We start from the raw sequence: 16,046 nt of genomic DNA, 5'->3' as shown, positions 1-16,046 counted from the left end.
ATCCTACTTTAGCACCTGGATATGATTGTTTTTCATCATATTAACAACTATATTTCCATCCACCAACTTAAGTTTGTTATCATTGTTCTATATATTTTGTGTTTCAGGGGGTGGATCAGTTGTCTTCTGGTATAATTTATTAATCACATGTTAAGCTTCTTCTCCAAATAACCCCTGTTCATACTATTTAATTAATAATAATCCATTACAGAGAATAGGCTAATGTAGAAAAGTCAAAAATATGCAAGTAAGTACACAAAGAGAATAAAAAACAAATGATTAGCAAACAAAACCTATGCTGTTGTAATTATAATCCTGGGGAATTTACACCTCTTTCCCTTGACACAACAGGAGAGAAATTAATAATAGTGTACCTCATAGTTGCTGGACCTCGTAAAACACGATGATACATTCAGTCTGGTGAGTGTGCAGCACTCAGTGGTGGTGCTGGATGATTAAACATGATACCACGTCAGGAATCTGGAAACTTGTGTGTGGTGTGCATTTGGATTAACCCCGTTCACGCAGACTGGAGCAAGTGTGTCATGACGAGCTGTCCCGTGACACATTCAGGTGAATTTTCTTGTGGTTCTTTTGATTTCATTGTTAGTCGGTCACCTAAAAGCGAATTTCTTTCGAGTGGTTTTAAACTTGGGTTTTTGTTTTCTGATATTATCTGTAAATTTCCATCACAGCTGTTTCTGGTTACAACTGAAAGGCTCAAAGTTGCTTCCATTGTGAGAATAGACAGAAGCAGCAGTGTAAATACTAATGCAACAGACATAAACAAGGTGGGGGAGTTGTTTCATAAATACTAAGTGACAACATGGACAGTGAAAAAGATAAGCAGTAAGCCCCCAAGCTTGTAATTCATTTTCATAGGTTCAAAGGCTCCATTAAGTTAAACAGGAACTTCACCAGACAGAAAATCAGTTTGTTGAGACGACGAGGTTAATTTAAAACACAATAGTTTTTTCCCCCTCTCTGAGATGCTTATACGATAAGGCAGATAGTGAAAGTGCTTCGACAACGCGGCCAAAAAAGCTACACTTCTATGTGCACTGCCTAATTGAAGGTTGCTTCAAATGAATTATTTCTTAAAAGAAATTTCAGTAACACCCCAGATAAGAGACTTAGAGCACTCTTGCCTGCTTCCCATGCTTGCTCTTCATTTGGCACGCATTTTGGCAGCCACCTCAATGCACTGCGCTCCAGGCTGGTGCAGATGATAAAGGGAGAGGAAGAGGGGGGCAGGGAGAAGGACATCCTCACGATGGGGAGAAGAGAAGGAAGGGAAAGTGGTCTGTTATCAGCAGCTGGGAGCAGGAGCTTTTACCTGAGACGTGCACCTGCTGGTTCAGCGGGTGTACTTGCAGAGGACAAACCTCCCACCATGCTACATCTGGACACACTTGGAACGTGGAGCCTAATTACCAAGAGTATTAAAGCGTCCTGTGACTGGTATCACAGAGATTTGTACGCACAGCACTTTGCAATGGCGCAAAGCCTAATTTTCACACATTTGGAGGTCAACCAAACTGAGCACAAGACATCCAACTACATACGCACAAACCATGGAGACATGATAAATGAGAATAAAGTACTACAACAGTTTGGTGGAGTACGTGTTTTCAAGAGGAAAACTTACAGCACTCTTATATCTGAAAAGAGCTAGGAGCTCATTTTTATCAAACTAAAGGTTGTATCTAGTTTGGTCTTTGGGCCATGTTTGTTTGTATTTTGATGTGAGAGTGCTAGGTTAACAACTAACCCTTACTAGCCTTGTTTGCAAGTGGGGTTAACCACACTTACCTGCTAATTAGTGCATATGTGCACTCATCAGCAACTTCCTTAGGTACACCTGTTCATCTGGTCATTAAGTCAATCACATGGCAGCAGCTGAATGCATTTAAGCATGTAGACATGGTTAATACGGTCTACTGTTTCAAACCGAGTATCAGAATGGGGAACGAGGGGGATTTTAGTGACTCTGGCATGGTTGTTGGTGCCAGTGTTGGTGGTCTGATTTTCCCACACTAGAAAATGTCTTGTTTATGCTAGAGGTCAGAGGAGAGTGGCTGGATTGTTTTGAGCTGATAGGAAGGCAACAGTAACTCAAATAACCACTTATTACAGCCAAAGTGTGTAGAAGAGCATCTGAGAATTCACCACTTGTGAAACCTTGAATCAGATGGGCTACAGAAGGCCACTCCTGTCAGCTAAGAACAGGCTCACAAAACAGGCTTTGCCTGGTCTGAAGAGTCTTGATTTCTGCTACAACCTCTTTATGACCACACTGTACCCATCTTCTGATGGATGCCTCCACCATGATAACTGATTTTTTGAACATGACCATGAGTTCTATGTACTTAAATGACATCCAAAGTCAGCATAACTCAGTCCAATGGAGTACCTTTGGGATGTGCAGCCAACAATTCTGCAGCAACTACTCGATACTATCATGACAACATGGACCAAAACCTCTGAGTAATGTTTCCAAGACCTTGTTGAATCTTTGCCATGAAGATGTATAAGCCTCAGTGGCTTTTGGCTTCATTTTCCCACCTTGGAGGGAGGTTCCACCTTGGCCTGACTCTATATGAAGGCAACACAATCCATCTATCATAAAGCTTATTTATGGAATGGATATCACATTAATATATATAAAACCCAAAGCGTAACAATCACACCACTGTATAAGATTAACACCATCTTGTGGCTTGATTTTTAAATCAAGCCACAGCTAGCAGCTGGTCCAGCTAGCAGCTGGTTAGCTTAACTAAGCAGGAAGTCTGGAAAGTAAACAGGGTGGAGATCTAGCCTGGCTCAGGATCAAAACTTATTTTTATATCAGCATGCTTAAAGCTCAGTAATTAACATCTCATATCTCAATTGTTTGATCATTTTCCAGCTCGATTTTTTAATATGCATTTAACAAACATGATATAGTGGGTTAATTGGTGAGCTTTAGAAGTGCTCATACATGGATTATGTTATCTTTGGACAGAGCTCGGCGAGCCGTTTCCTCCTGTTTCCATGCCAGGCTAAGTTAGCCGGCTGATTGCTGCAGCTACATATTTATTTTTAATGGTATCACACTTCTTTGGCAAGAAGCTAACTATTTGTATTGTGTTATCTTGTTGTCAGCTTTACTCATAAAAGCTAATCAGTCGTTTCTTCATTTGTGTCTTTGTGAGGGGCTGATTACCCTCCTGTCCCTCCTGTGTGACTGAGCCCAAGATGAGAGCTATTGTAGGGCGCGCTAATACAAACCAGATGTTAAACTTGTGTCCTCAAAATGAATGGGTCTATTGGGAAACCAAAGCGAGTCTCGGGGGACATTCCACTGGAGGCTAAGCTGATTGGTTCATATTGAAACAACATGGCCAAGATAAACTGGGATTTCAAGAACGGGGGTCTCTGGACGCTGGAGTCTAAAATAAATCGTTAGGGCTAAAGGAGGAGCTTAGCTCATCCTCTAAGGAAAACAGTGAGTTTTGCAAGTGACTGACACACATGATGACTGTGGCGCCAGGCAACCTCAGTCTACAGCCCAGTTGTGGGCTGCATGGGAAGTGGAGAGCATCAGGGGCCATGCTTCTTTTGTGCTGATGTCACAAAGCTGTGGGGTATTACTTTTTCCAAATTGTTGTATTTATTTTCCCCTCATGACTTGACTGTTTTTGGCAAGAAGAAAACTATGGCTCAAGTGGTCTTGTAAAGACAAAGATTGCCCTTTTAATCATAAATTTAAACACTGCTCATTTGTTTAATCTTGCATAAAGACATCAAAGGTATCATGTGTGACTTCATAACTTTGGAGAGAGAGCTCTGTCTTAATCTGCTCACTTTAACACAGTTACTTAATTCATAAAACAGATATAATGAAGAGCAGAAAACCATTTAACGGTCTATTTTACCTCTCCAGTTGATTATCATTTCAAATCCTTTGCTTTTCATGTATTCATCATTTAAAGATTTGGCTGACACACAGCCATACAGAGTACAGTGTTCACTGATATATGTGTGAAAGACTGAGACCTACATACAAAGACAAAAAAAGAACATTTTAGAAGTAGAAATTTAGCAAAACGTTAAAAAATATGTTATCATAGATGCGTAACTGCTGCTGACTCCAGTCTTGTTTTCGTGTCAGGAGGTCATTTGCCGAAACATTAAAACCATTTAAAACACATTTTAGGATTTAGGGTTTAACCCTTTTGCAGATTGCATCGAAGGTAAGTAAGTGTGCACTGCATACTTTTATTGGTAAGTGGGAGTGCTATATTTAAGTGCCACCATGTGTAATGGTCTGCTTTTCTTGCGTGAACTGATGTTGTCTCTTGTTTGTAATCCGACTATCTTCATATTCTTGACTTACTAGACTGCATTTTTTTTCTCCAGGAGTTTTCCTACTAATTAATCTATAACTGAGATCACCAGATACTTTTCTTTTTTCGGCTTCTTCTTCAGTGAGCGTTTCGGTTCCACATTCGGTGCAATTAAGCTTCTTCTTTGACGTTGCCTCATTTGCCCTGTGTGAAAACTTGAGGTGCAATCAGCAGTTTCTTATGCAAATGATAAAAAGGGGAGTTTCTGCATCAGGTGAAAACAAGCTTGTGCGTATCCCTAAAAATTTCAGGTTGATTGAGATTTATGAAAGAGGACTGCATGCGTGCACAGCTTGATAAGCGTGAAGAAAAGAATGCATATGCACTCCTCAGTTTTAGTCATGAAATGAGCTGCATGCATCTGGGCCCTGGACTGTTATGACCCTTCATTGGCATTTCCTGTTCTTCTTCTTCTGTCTGCTGCTCCCTTTGGGGGTCGCAGCAGCAGATCATCTGGCTTCATCTTACCCTATCCCTACCATCCTCCTCTGTCACACCAACCCTTCACGTGTTCTCCTTCACTACCTCCATGAACCATCTCTGTTTGTAAACCATATTTTCTATTTTAGTCATTCCACATTAAAAAAAATAAATAAAAAAAACTCTACAAATGTGAATATTTTCGTCAAAACTGAATAACACCTCAGGGTGCTTATTCCTAATTAAAACATAGAGTTTGGGCGGCTTATCAAGGAAGCATGTGCACAGCAATTAAGCTAACGGGACTGTGCTCACGTTATGAGCCTCTCACCAGCTGAGATGATGTAATAGCGTCATTGTGCCCCCTGCTACATATATCCACCATAGAGCTTCATACATTAAAAAAATGTAAAAAAAATCACACAGATACCAATTATAAGAGGTATTTTATGCCAGTGAGTTTGTGGATTCTCATTATAGCATTTCAGCATCAGTGGTGCGAGCAGTTTTGTAGCCATGTGGTCGTCACAGTGCTACCACAGCTTGCTTCCTTTAGACTTTTTTTTTTTAACCTTTTATTTAACCAAAAATTGAAAATACAAAGAATAAAAGACCAACGTATCTTCCAGGTCTGAAAAGTGAAGTCCTTGAAACCTGTATTCTGTTTAATGGCCACCAGGAGCAACTATTCCTCTGGTTTCCCAAAAGGCATTTGGTCTTATTGAGGTTTTGTAGACACAGGACCACTAACCAACGGATGTTAACTTTAAACACCGTTTTGGACGTGTCACAATCACGGTGACGGTGTAGGATCAAGTGAACAAGGCCGCAGTCACGCAGGCTTAGAGAGCCTGACACCCAGCGGTCAATAAGGATACATTTGTATTCCCCATCTGGTTGTGAATGGTAGCTTTGAAAATTATTTCTAGCCCCAGTCACACAGACTCATCAGTGGCTCCCTGACAACCACCTGTCACGGGAGAAAAGTATGCATTTCCCAACCAACCTGTTGGCAAAAACCTCCTTGTGACTGATTTGGCTGTTAGCATATTGTTGTGGTCGTAGTTTGAATGGAAGTGACACATTTGTCTGAGCAGTATTTGAACTTTGAAAAGTGCAACGCAAACCGGAAATGTTTACCGTCAAAGTAAAGAAGTTGCACCTTCTGAAGCAGGATGGCTGCAGCATTGAAGCACAACGTGTACTTTGAAGTTGAACCTTCTCTGATCTGGTTTGTGTCGCTCTTTTTCAAATTGTACTGCTGCTGAGCTAGTAGTTAGCAAGTGTTTATAGACAAACAACAAAAACTACATGCAACAATGGCAATCACTAGGAGGTTTTTGGTGCAGCAGTGCAGGAACTTCTTTGCAACCAATGTCCCCCAGTGACAGCCAGCAACCTCCAGGAACCACTGACAACCAGTCGGAGAATACATGGTTTTCCCTAGCAACCAGAGGTTGTATCACGTCCAATATGGCAGATGCCCATGATGTCACGTGACAAACCTCAGTGGAAGTCAGTGAGAAAAAAGCCCTCACCAAAGTGGATATTATACATGGTTATGCTAAGGATATGTTGGCCAATTTCCACTGGAAATGCCTTTTGGTTAAACAGCAAGGAATTTGCATTTGCACTGTTAAATTTTTATATAACTTTAATGCACATAAAAACAGCTGCTTGTTTAAGTGAAAATACACTCATGGGGGTTTTTTGCACTAATAAAGTTGTGGGGTTGTAAAGTATTTTGTCTCGCTTCAATTATATCATCAGTTATATCGTTATTGCAAATTTTCAAATATATATCGTGATAAATATTTTGGGCCATATTGCCCTGCCCCACCATGAACTCATCAGGTAAATCTTTACTGAGGTCATGGACTTTGGTACTAGTTTCGAGTTCATTTTGTAAACTTTGGTTATTTTAATGGCCGAAAGCAGGATTATACAGGGAGGGTGTGCTGACTGGGTAATAATTTGTGATTGACAAGTGTTTAGCCAACGAGTGTGCAGTTAGATCCACCTTTTGCTTATCACGTCCGCTTTCAAAACATCAAGACCATAACGGCAAAAACATTCAGCTCGAGGGTTGGAAAAAAGACTTTGTCAACCAATGTGTTACATCACAGTGGCAACGTCAATATTTTATACTCGCTCTGAGAGTAAAACCATTGAGATAAATAATCTCTTTTCTCCTGAGCTATTACAGCTATCAGGTTATCCTGGCAGGTTTTTCGGCGGTGGGAGGAAACTTGTGCAAGTACGGAGAAAACTTGCAACAGCTCACCAGAGCTTGGGACACTCTTACTGTAAGGCAACAATGCTAACCAGTGAGTCACCGTATTCCTGTGTGCTGCCCAGAAAGGTTGTGATATAAAAATGATAATAAAATTCTCAAGGTCACAACAGTGGCATTTAATTACCATCAGTCAGTCATGGCGGTAATTGCTGGTGCCATGTCCTCCAGTACTCTGAGATGTCAGACTTCACAAAGAAAGATCTAAAAAGAGAAGCACGCTTCCACACAATAGCTGGAAAGCGGGAGTGCGGCGGTGCTTTCCTCTGTCAGTGAGCCGGCTGGCCTGTTTTGTAAGCACTTCCATCCTGTGAAAGCCCCCTGGTAGACCTCCACCTGCTAGCTCGCCACTAGTCTGCTGCGACTTCTCAGAGAGAAGTGAGCCAGCCTCTCCCCCTCATTTCACTGGCGCCAGTGCTCAATGGGCCCTGCACTTTGATTATTTGTGTTAACAGTTAATTTAGCACCACAGACACATGTGCCAAAGCTGGCTTCACTTCCTCATGCATCACCAACAAATGTGACTTTTATGAGTTCCTTTTCACAGGGCCACCCCCCCTCGGCTAAGTTCTCGCTTCTCGGCTCAGTCTCCCCCCACCCACCTCTCACCCCGCGCACACATACGTACGTTCACCCGTGCAGACACCATCTCCTCACCTCCTCCTCCTCCATCTCATTTTCCAACCTCCTGCCTCCACTCACTTATTTCTTTGGTTCAGTCTTAATCTCTTCCACATCTTGCCTGGGAGAGTTATTTCTGGCTCCCCGGTTCCCGATGTTTGCATTATCAGGAATACATTTCATGTCAATTTATTCATTGGTTAAATACCACAAGAGAGTGGCTCTCTGGGAGATTTGAACTGCAGTCGAGAAGAATGATTATTCCCCCAAAAGAGGGTCCTCTAAACATTTTGTGACTGCTCTTTCCACTTGGATCAGATCTTGCAAAAATAACTACTCGGGAGGAATGAAAGAAAAAACAATTTTGCACAGTAAGCTCACTTAAAAAGACATCGCAAACCACAAAGCATGCACGCTTTATTCCGATTGATGATAAATGTGGCTGTCCTCCAGAACACTGGCTGAGAATAGCCACTATTGAGTAAAGTGTACCAGATATTAAGTAAATCCTGAGAAGTTGACCTGCACTTTTCACTGTTAGGTAACGCAACGATATAATCTGCCTTTATGAAGACCTCTAGCCTCAATACCAAGTGGAGCCACAGTCTGGAGGGGAGTGGGAAAGTGAGCACAGAGGACTTTGTCAATGCCTAGTTAGCACTGACATTGATACTTACAGACTGGGAAAGAACTGTGCTGAGGGAGCACAAACTAGCCGCACACCGATGAGCTCATGCCAGGACTATGCAAGCAGAAGGCCACAGGAGCCATGGAAATATTTGGACATCTTTTTTGCTCCCCCGCTTGTCTGTAGTGCAACCCAGTGCATCATCTTTTGTGGTCGAGAGACACGTTTTCAAGTGGCCAGAGGCAGAACCTTAAAAGGTCGGGCTTGCATTTTTTTTATTTATTTATTTTTTATTGTGCGACTGCATTTCAGCCACTCAGCAGGAGCAATTTGCAACCACATCACGACACCAGATTCTTCTTCATTAATTCCCCATCCGTGCCATGTAGTCTATCACTGCTTGAGCGCTGATTCATGCGCAGTGATCTGTAATAGCTTAGCTCGGCCACTGTAACGGCCTGTTTTCAGTCAGACGAACACGGTCGCTGCTTGTATCCTGAAGCGGTGTTATATGTGACGAAACAGGTCGTGGAAACACGAGAAACTCACACGTAATCGCTGCTGCTTTAACATGTTCACAAAGGGTCACTGACATAAATTAAGCTACATTTCAGTATGGATTTAAATGTCATTGGAATTTCACGTATCGAGAGGAACAAAAAAGTCTTGACTTCAACTATCAGCATTCATTTAACCAACATATTTATTTTTATGATTATTTTATGCAAATATTTACTACATGGGCATAAGGTGTTGTATTAGCAAGTATTTCTAGCTGTGGCTAGCTTGGTTAGCAAGATGCATTCATAATTGTCTGTTACATCATAAGGAATCCTGGTTTGGAGTTGTGAAAAACAGGATTTAAACAAAGTGCACTTACTCTAGAAACAGCTGACTCCTCAGAGTAAAGGCAGATTATGCACTTTTCACCCAGAGCTGTTCACAAATTCACCTCACATACAGCCAGGTGAAAAAGCAAGCTTTCACTTTGACAAAAAGAAAGTTATTCAGGCCTGTGAAAAACTAAGTACACCCCATGATTAAAGAGCTTACAGAGCCAGTCACTCAGGTGGTTTTGGAGGAACTTTGGCCCACTCTTCTTTACAACACTGCTTCAGTTCAGTGATATCCTTGGTCATTTGTTTATGCTGTCTTAAGGTCCCCCCACAGCATTTCAGTGAGATGCCTGAAGGTGCCTGAATCATCGCCCCTCCACCACTGAGGTGTCTGTGCTGATATGCAGTGTGAATTTTTCTCCAAACATGGTGCTTTGCATTATAGTCAAACATTTCCGGTTTGGTCTCATCTTTCCAAATGTATTTCGTCACCCTGTATTCATGCATGTGTAATGACAATAAAGTTGAATCCTAATCCAAAGGACACTGTTACAGAAATATTGTGGTTTGTTCAAATGCACCTTTGCAAACTTGTGAGTCCCATGAAATCTTTCCGATTCCACAACTATGAAATGTCAGGAATTGTGAAATTAGCTAACAAAAGTGGCTTTCATTTCTGCTGGGAGTCTATGGGGATGGACTTACTTTTGGAGTCAGCCTCAAGTGGTCATTTGAGAAACTGCACCTCTATGTTGGCTTCGTATTTTAGCACCAGAGGTTTCTGCTAGTTTTAAGTCTAAAAACATATAAAGTACCATTTCTACTTTGCTCCCTCTGCTGATGTAAGTAAACTGGAAAGGGAGTTTTTCAAAAATTATTATCATAAATGAACCTGGATGCTACAAATATCTCATTTTAAACACATTAAACTTATAGTTTTGGGCCAAATCATGAAGCCAGCATGGGCCTACCTCTATTAATAACAAAACCATGAATTGTACAAGTGTAGGAAGTGTCAGTCAATATGTCCATTGTCCTCGGTCTACATTAGTGTCATAAACCACTTGTTAAGAGGTTCAATGTTGCGTATAAATGCTAAATACGGGCATTTAAATAAAGCTTCTGAAGCCAACCAAGTGATGGGAACACCTAAATTAAAAATGAATAATACCGCAGAGTAGCTGGACAAGAAGCAATCTGTAGTCTCGTTCCTTGGCCATGCAAAATGCAGAGGATGACAAAGTCTATCCTCCGGGGAAGTGGGGTTGGAGGGTGTCACAGGGGAGTGCTCTCACAGACACCCGGCTGACCGGGCTTCTGCACACAGCTCCGGGATTCCCTCCTCTTCCTTCCCAGTATTGTCTCACATCCTGCAGGGCCACATCTCCTCTCCTCTGTGGCCAGCGCTGCCACAATAGCATCAGCGGGCACCGGGCATTGAGGGGTGACCAGAGGGACACCAGCAGTCAGCCTGACAGGATGTGACACACTTCTCTCAACAATTAATGAGTACAAAAGGAGCAGCTGACACGACATGACAGCTTAGCGTGGCACTTCAGGCCTTAATGGCTCTCTGAGTGGCAACTTCACACACGGCCATCGCGCTCCGAAACAGAAATGGCCAGCGATGGAAAAAAACACGATAAAATGTTAAACTCGGCAGGAGGTCATGCTCTTGTAAGGGAGAGAAAAAATGACACAGCATTAGGAAATCAGTGACAAAGCTCATGCTCACTGGTAAAAACAAGTGCACTTGTGGATAATTGTATGTAGACATTATGATTTAGAGCCAGAAATGTCTTAATAAACTGTACCTGATTGCCTAAAACACAGAATACTGCATGCATAGTGATGCCCTGGCAATAATAACCCAATTTTATAACACTTACAGCCAGCTGCCTAATGAATATTTAGACTTTTAATACTTAAAGTACAACTTGCTGCTCAATCTGCACTTTTATTTCCTGCAACAAAGCTCTTTCCTAGCAGCAGCTTTAAGTAAAATTACTTCACCTTCTCCAAAGCCATTAAATAGTAAAGAACAAAACCTTGGCCCTCACCGAACTTAAAGCAAAGACAGTTATTTGTTGTTATATCTGTCAGGAAGAAGCCTGAAAAGGCGCCAAGATAAAAACCTTCGGCAAACTAGTATTGATATCCTCTTTCCCCAGTGACTTCTCTGGCCTCCGTAAATGAGCATCAGAGCTGAATTACTGCCTCCTTTTGGCATCTGTTGCCTGTGAACAGCAGCTTTCTCAATATTAATAATAATATTACCGATGGCAGCGCTGAAATAAAAAATAAAAAAAAGAGGGATTAGCGCTCATACTGCTGGATGAGAAGTCACTGCCTGGCTGGTATACATGTGGGGATTTGATTTGACTTTTCTTTAAACACAGCGAACGGGAAGCCAAAAATCTTTTTCATTTAAGAGCAATTAAGTGGATCCCAGAATCACTGGCTCCAGCACGCCGCCGAGGCCTTTTTTTTTTCCCCCTGGTTTTATTACCCATTTCCTCTCCCTTGCGCCAGCAGAAGGAATGCTCACTTTTCTCTCACAAAGCCACATTTCCAGCGTCAGAATCACACAGGGACCACCATGATTAAGTGCAAACCAGTGCTTCCCTAAACATGTGAGACATTACGGACCCCCCCCCTCCCCCCTCCTCCTCCTCAAAACACTGGAGAAGTGTTGTGTTCCAACATTTATGTGAAGTAATTAAAAACATCCACCAGTAATTTAATAGTTCTCACCAAGCAGAGACATGAAGTCTACACAGTTTTTTTCTTTTTTTCACTCTGTATAAATAACCTGGAATGCAGTGAGTACACAGACAGACGATTTGGTCATTTTCTCTCCCCCCCCCCCACCCCTCCCTCCTTCCTGCTTTTTGCAACATTTTGTAAGAAGCCCTGTTCTATGTCACTTTGACCCGCGATGAGGTTGTTCACTTACGAGCAACACGCTCGGCTTGACTTTTAAATTCATGTTCCCGATAGCGTACGTCCATACATCATACACTGACGGCAGATTCAAATCAAAGCTTCCCTATAAACTGCAGGCTGTCACTCTGCGAGTCTCTCTCGACATCAGCGAGCATAGAAATGACCTCGAGCTCTCGGCGGCGGCGTTGCATCCGAATGTGGACGGCTGTGTGAAGTGCATGTCAATAGCCCAGGGAGCAGTGCAACAAGACATGTGGTTCCAATCTGTCTCCTTTCTCACAGCAAGAGTGGGAGCGTTCATTTATCTCACTGTAAGTACAGCACTTAAACACTTATGCACACACGTTTCCAAGCCCCCAAATACTGTCTGTGTGTGTTTGATTAGCTTATGCGAGCAATGTCACTGTGTTTTTTACCCCATTCTCTGCCACCATTTAAATGTATTATTTGAATCTGTTTAATGTTTGGATGCAAAACTCTGTTCCACATTAAATCCCCTGTTTGTTAGCTGGGGTGAGGTAGCTGTGGCCCAGGAGGAGGTGAACAACCGGACTCCTTCTTCCCGCCTAAGAAAATATAACTTAATTGATAAAGGAAGTTGAATTTTCTCGTTTAGGGTTGCTGCAACTATCCACCTGTTTGTGATTAAAAGGTGCAAGAGAAGAAAAAAAGCCTGATTAAGCTGGCTGTTTTGTTTTCATGGCACATGTGTTTGTTTTAGCCACAGCAGGGCAAAAAGCTTGGATAAAAGTCGATATGGGACCCGATCAGTGCTGCTGATCCCAGTGGAAGGTCTGGCAGCTTCGCAGTGTCATATTTCCAAGAAGCAACCTGAGGAGCTTAAAGTGCAAAGACCTGCATTTCCTCTAGTGGCCACTTGAGGCTGACTTCAAAAGTGAGTCAATCTCCACAAAGTGCCATGTTTAAACATCCAACTATACAGAAGTCACAGCTTAACCTTGTTCCAGTAGCTTTTATCGCTATTTCATGTCTATTGTGTGTGTTGTGTATAGATACACCTGTAATTTTTACACCTGCCCGGTATTTTCTAGAATTACTTTAAGCTTTCCACAGAGATTCGTATTACAGAAGATATTCTAAGGACTTCCCTTAGTCACCATGCATATATAGAGAAGGCCATCTCCCTGGAACAGTTTACCTACATCATTAAAGCTACATTATCGCTGTTTAAGAAACATCCAAAAATGTTTACAATTAAACACTTTTTAAATCATATTTTATTTGTTTGTCAACATATCTCTTATCTAAATGTAATTGTGTTGGTTCTTTTAATTTAAAAGCTCTCTTACACAGTGTGTCTTTCGTCCTGTCTCCCTCATCTCACTCCCAACCGGTCACTACAGACAGCGTCCCTGCCTGATCCTGATTTTGCCAAAAGCTTCTTCAAGTTAAAAGGGAGTTTTTCCTTCCCAGTATCGCCAAGCGCTTTCTTACAGGGGGTCGTCTCATTGCTTTCTATTATTGTAGGGTCTTTACCTTACAATATAAAGTCTCTTGAGCTGATTGTTGTCATGTGGTGTTATATAAACAAAATTGAATTGAACTGAATAAATTCTTACTGTTGCCTGTGTTGCTATTTAGAAGGGTGGTGTCTTAGTGCGTCTCTTTTGTCTTCTAACCTTCATCCTATTTTATTTTACTTTTACAATGAGTTTATTTCTTTTTATATAATGCACAGATAAACTACAGTAGTAGTTGGAAAAATGCACTTTGTTCTCCTCCAAGCAAGGCAGAATCACTCAGCTATCAGCAGCAATACAACAAGCACAAAGCAATGCCAGTGTTTTTACACCTAAAAGTGCTGCAGCAGCACGTTCACAGATAGAGCCTGGCTCTTTCTGTGTGTGACTTGTTTACTGAGTCACAAACACAATACAGTGGTAGTACAGATTACAAGTTTTGCAGTTTTACTGCTCATGCTCACTGCTGCCATCTTGGATTGCAAAGTTGGGGTTGGTGTGGCTTCTTCAACTTCTTGAGTGAGAAATCTGCCTTGTGGGCCCTTTCCAGATAAAAATTTCCACCATCCCACTTCAAATGGAACACAGGATAAAAAGCATGGACTCTGTGGATAGTTTACACTATCAAAACAACTCTAGCTGAGGTACAGCTTTTATAGCTCATTCATCCAGATACAGGAGCAAGAGCTTTAAATGATAGGGGTGCCTGTGAACAGGCAGCTGGTGGCTGAGGTGACCTCACGTTTGCTTCACTGAACTGTGCTGTTGGTGCCTTTTTTCAGTGGACTTTATGTTTTGTGCGGTCCATCCAAGGAATCAATGCTTCAGTTTTTGTGAGTAAGATTTTAGTCTTTTCTTAGTCTGTTACTGTTTGTGGAGTCAGTAAGCATTAGCTGATATCTTAGCACTCCGCCCTTTTGTCCAGATAACTTAAGCTAACATGAGACTGGAAATTGTAGAGTCTATATAGGATTCCCTCAGCACCAGGTGGCGACCAAAATAGAGAAAAATCAGAATCACATACAGGATTTAGATTCAGGGTGCTACAAATTACAATAAAACTTAACTGAGGCAGGTTAGCTTGGAATAAGTTAGTCAACATGTTGCTAAATGGGTCAAGGTCTCAGAGGATGCAGTTTTCTACAATTTTACAAAGTGCTGTTCTTCATATTCACAGGTGATCCTCTGGTTCTCATCATGCAGGATCTATGATATTCTGCACGTTCAAAGGAGCCAGTTAAGGTGGGTCGGGCATCTGGGTAGGAGGTTTTCTGGGCCAAATGATATATCTCGTCTGGCCTGGGATCACCTTGGAATGTTCCAGGGAGGAACTGGAACGTGTGGCTGGGAAGTAGGATGTCTGGAATACCCTGCTTAGGCTGCTGCCACCAAGACCCGACTTTGGATAAGCGGAAGACGATGGATGGATGGTACAACACGTGTTCAAAGAACCTCAGTGCAAAATCTAAAATGTGTCTGACGCCAATATCAATATTTTAGAGAAATCTGACATTCTGCATTAGTGAAACACATGAATAATTTCTACACATGGGTACATTTCTTTTTTCATATTTATATCCTGTTCATAGCCTGTACATACTTATAGTTATAGCATATTCATAACATACTTCATACGGTGTACATATTACATACCATAATAGACCCATTTCTGTAATATACTTACATATCTATATTATTGCTAATATATATTGTAATATATCTATATCATGGCTAAAGCACTTCTGGATGGATGCAAACTGCATTTCGTTGCCCTGTACCTGTGACATGTGCAATGACAATAAAGTTGAATTCTATTCTATTCTATTCTATTCTATGTGCAAAAAGCCAATATCTGTTAGCTGCAGATACTATAGATATTTATGACTTAATTACAGGGGACTGTTGGGAGTATGAGGTTACCCTGAATAATGCATTTTTATCTTTAGATCAAGAACCGCTGAGATTTTATTCTGTTTAAAAAATGTAGATTAAAAAATAAATAAAAGGTTTGTTTATATTTGACTTATTTCAGATCTGAAACTGCAGATTAGAAAGGCGCTCTTCGCTTTAAGACTCAAAATGTAAGTGCATGGGGAACAAGTAGGGTTTCCCAGGAAGACAGACAGTCTCTTTTTAGTGGACATAAAGAAGACAAAGCTTTTTACAGTCTCAACAGACACAAGACGCGCCCTTTTGGCCCCTTGGGGCAAAAGGTGAGAGCTCTGGGAGCAGAGGCCTGGTTCCAGCAGTCTGCCGGCAGACGAGACGTATGTCCTCCTCACCGCATTCTTTCCCATCTTAGATCACTGAACAGCTCTCTCCAGCTTTGTGCCCCTCCAACCCAGAGTAATATAACTCTTTATTTTTGCCGGGATGGCACCTTAAAAAGAAACTAAAATAGCACGGTTGGTACAAGTGTAATAAGCTCAG

This window comes from Perissodus microlepis, chromosome 18 (genome assembly GCF_051167445.1).
Source record: "Perissodus microlepis isolate ML-2025 ecotype Zambia chromosome 18, ASM5116744v1, whole genome shotgun sequence".
NCBI classification, from domain to species: domain Eukaryota; kingdom Metazoa; phylum Chordata; class Actinopteri; order Cichliformes; family Cichlidae; genus Perissodus; species Perissodus microlepis.
The sequence above is the reverse complement of the archived record's forward strand: the minus strand, read 5'-3'. Positions refer to the sequence as shown.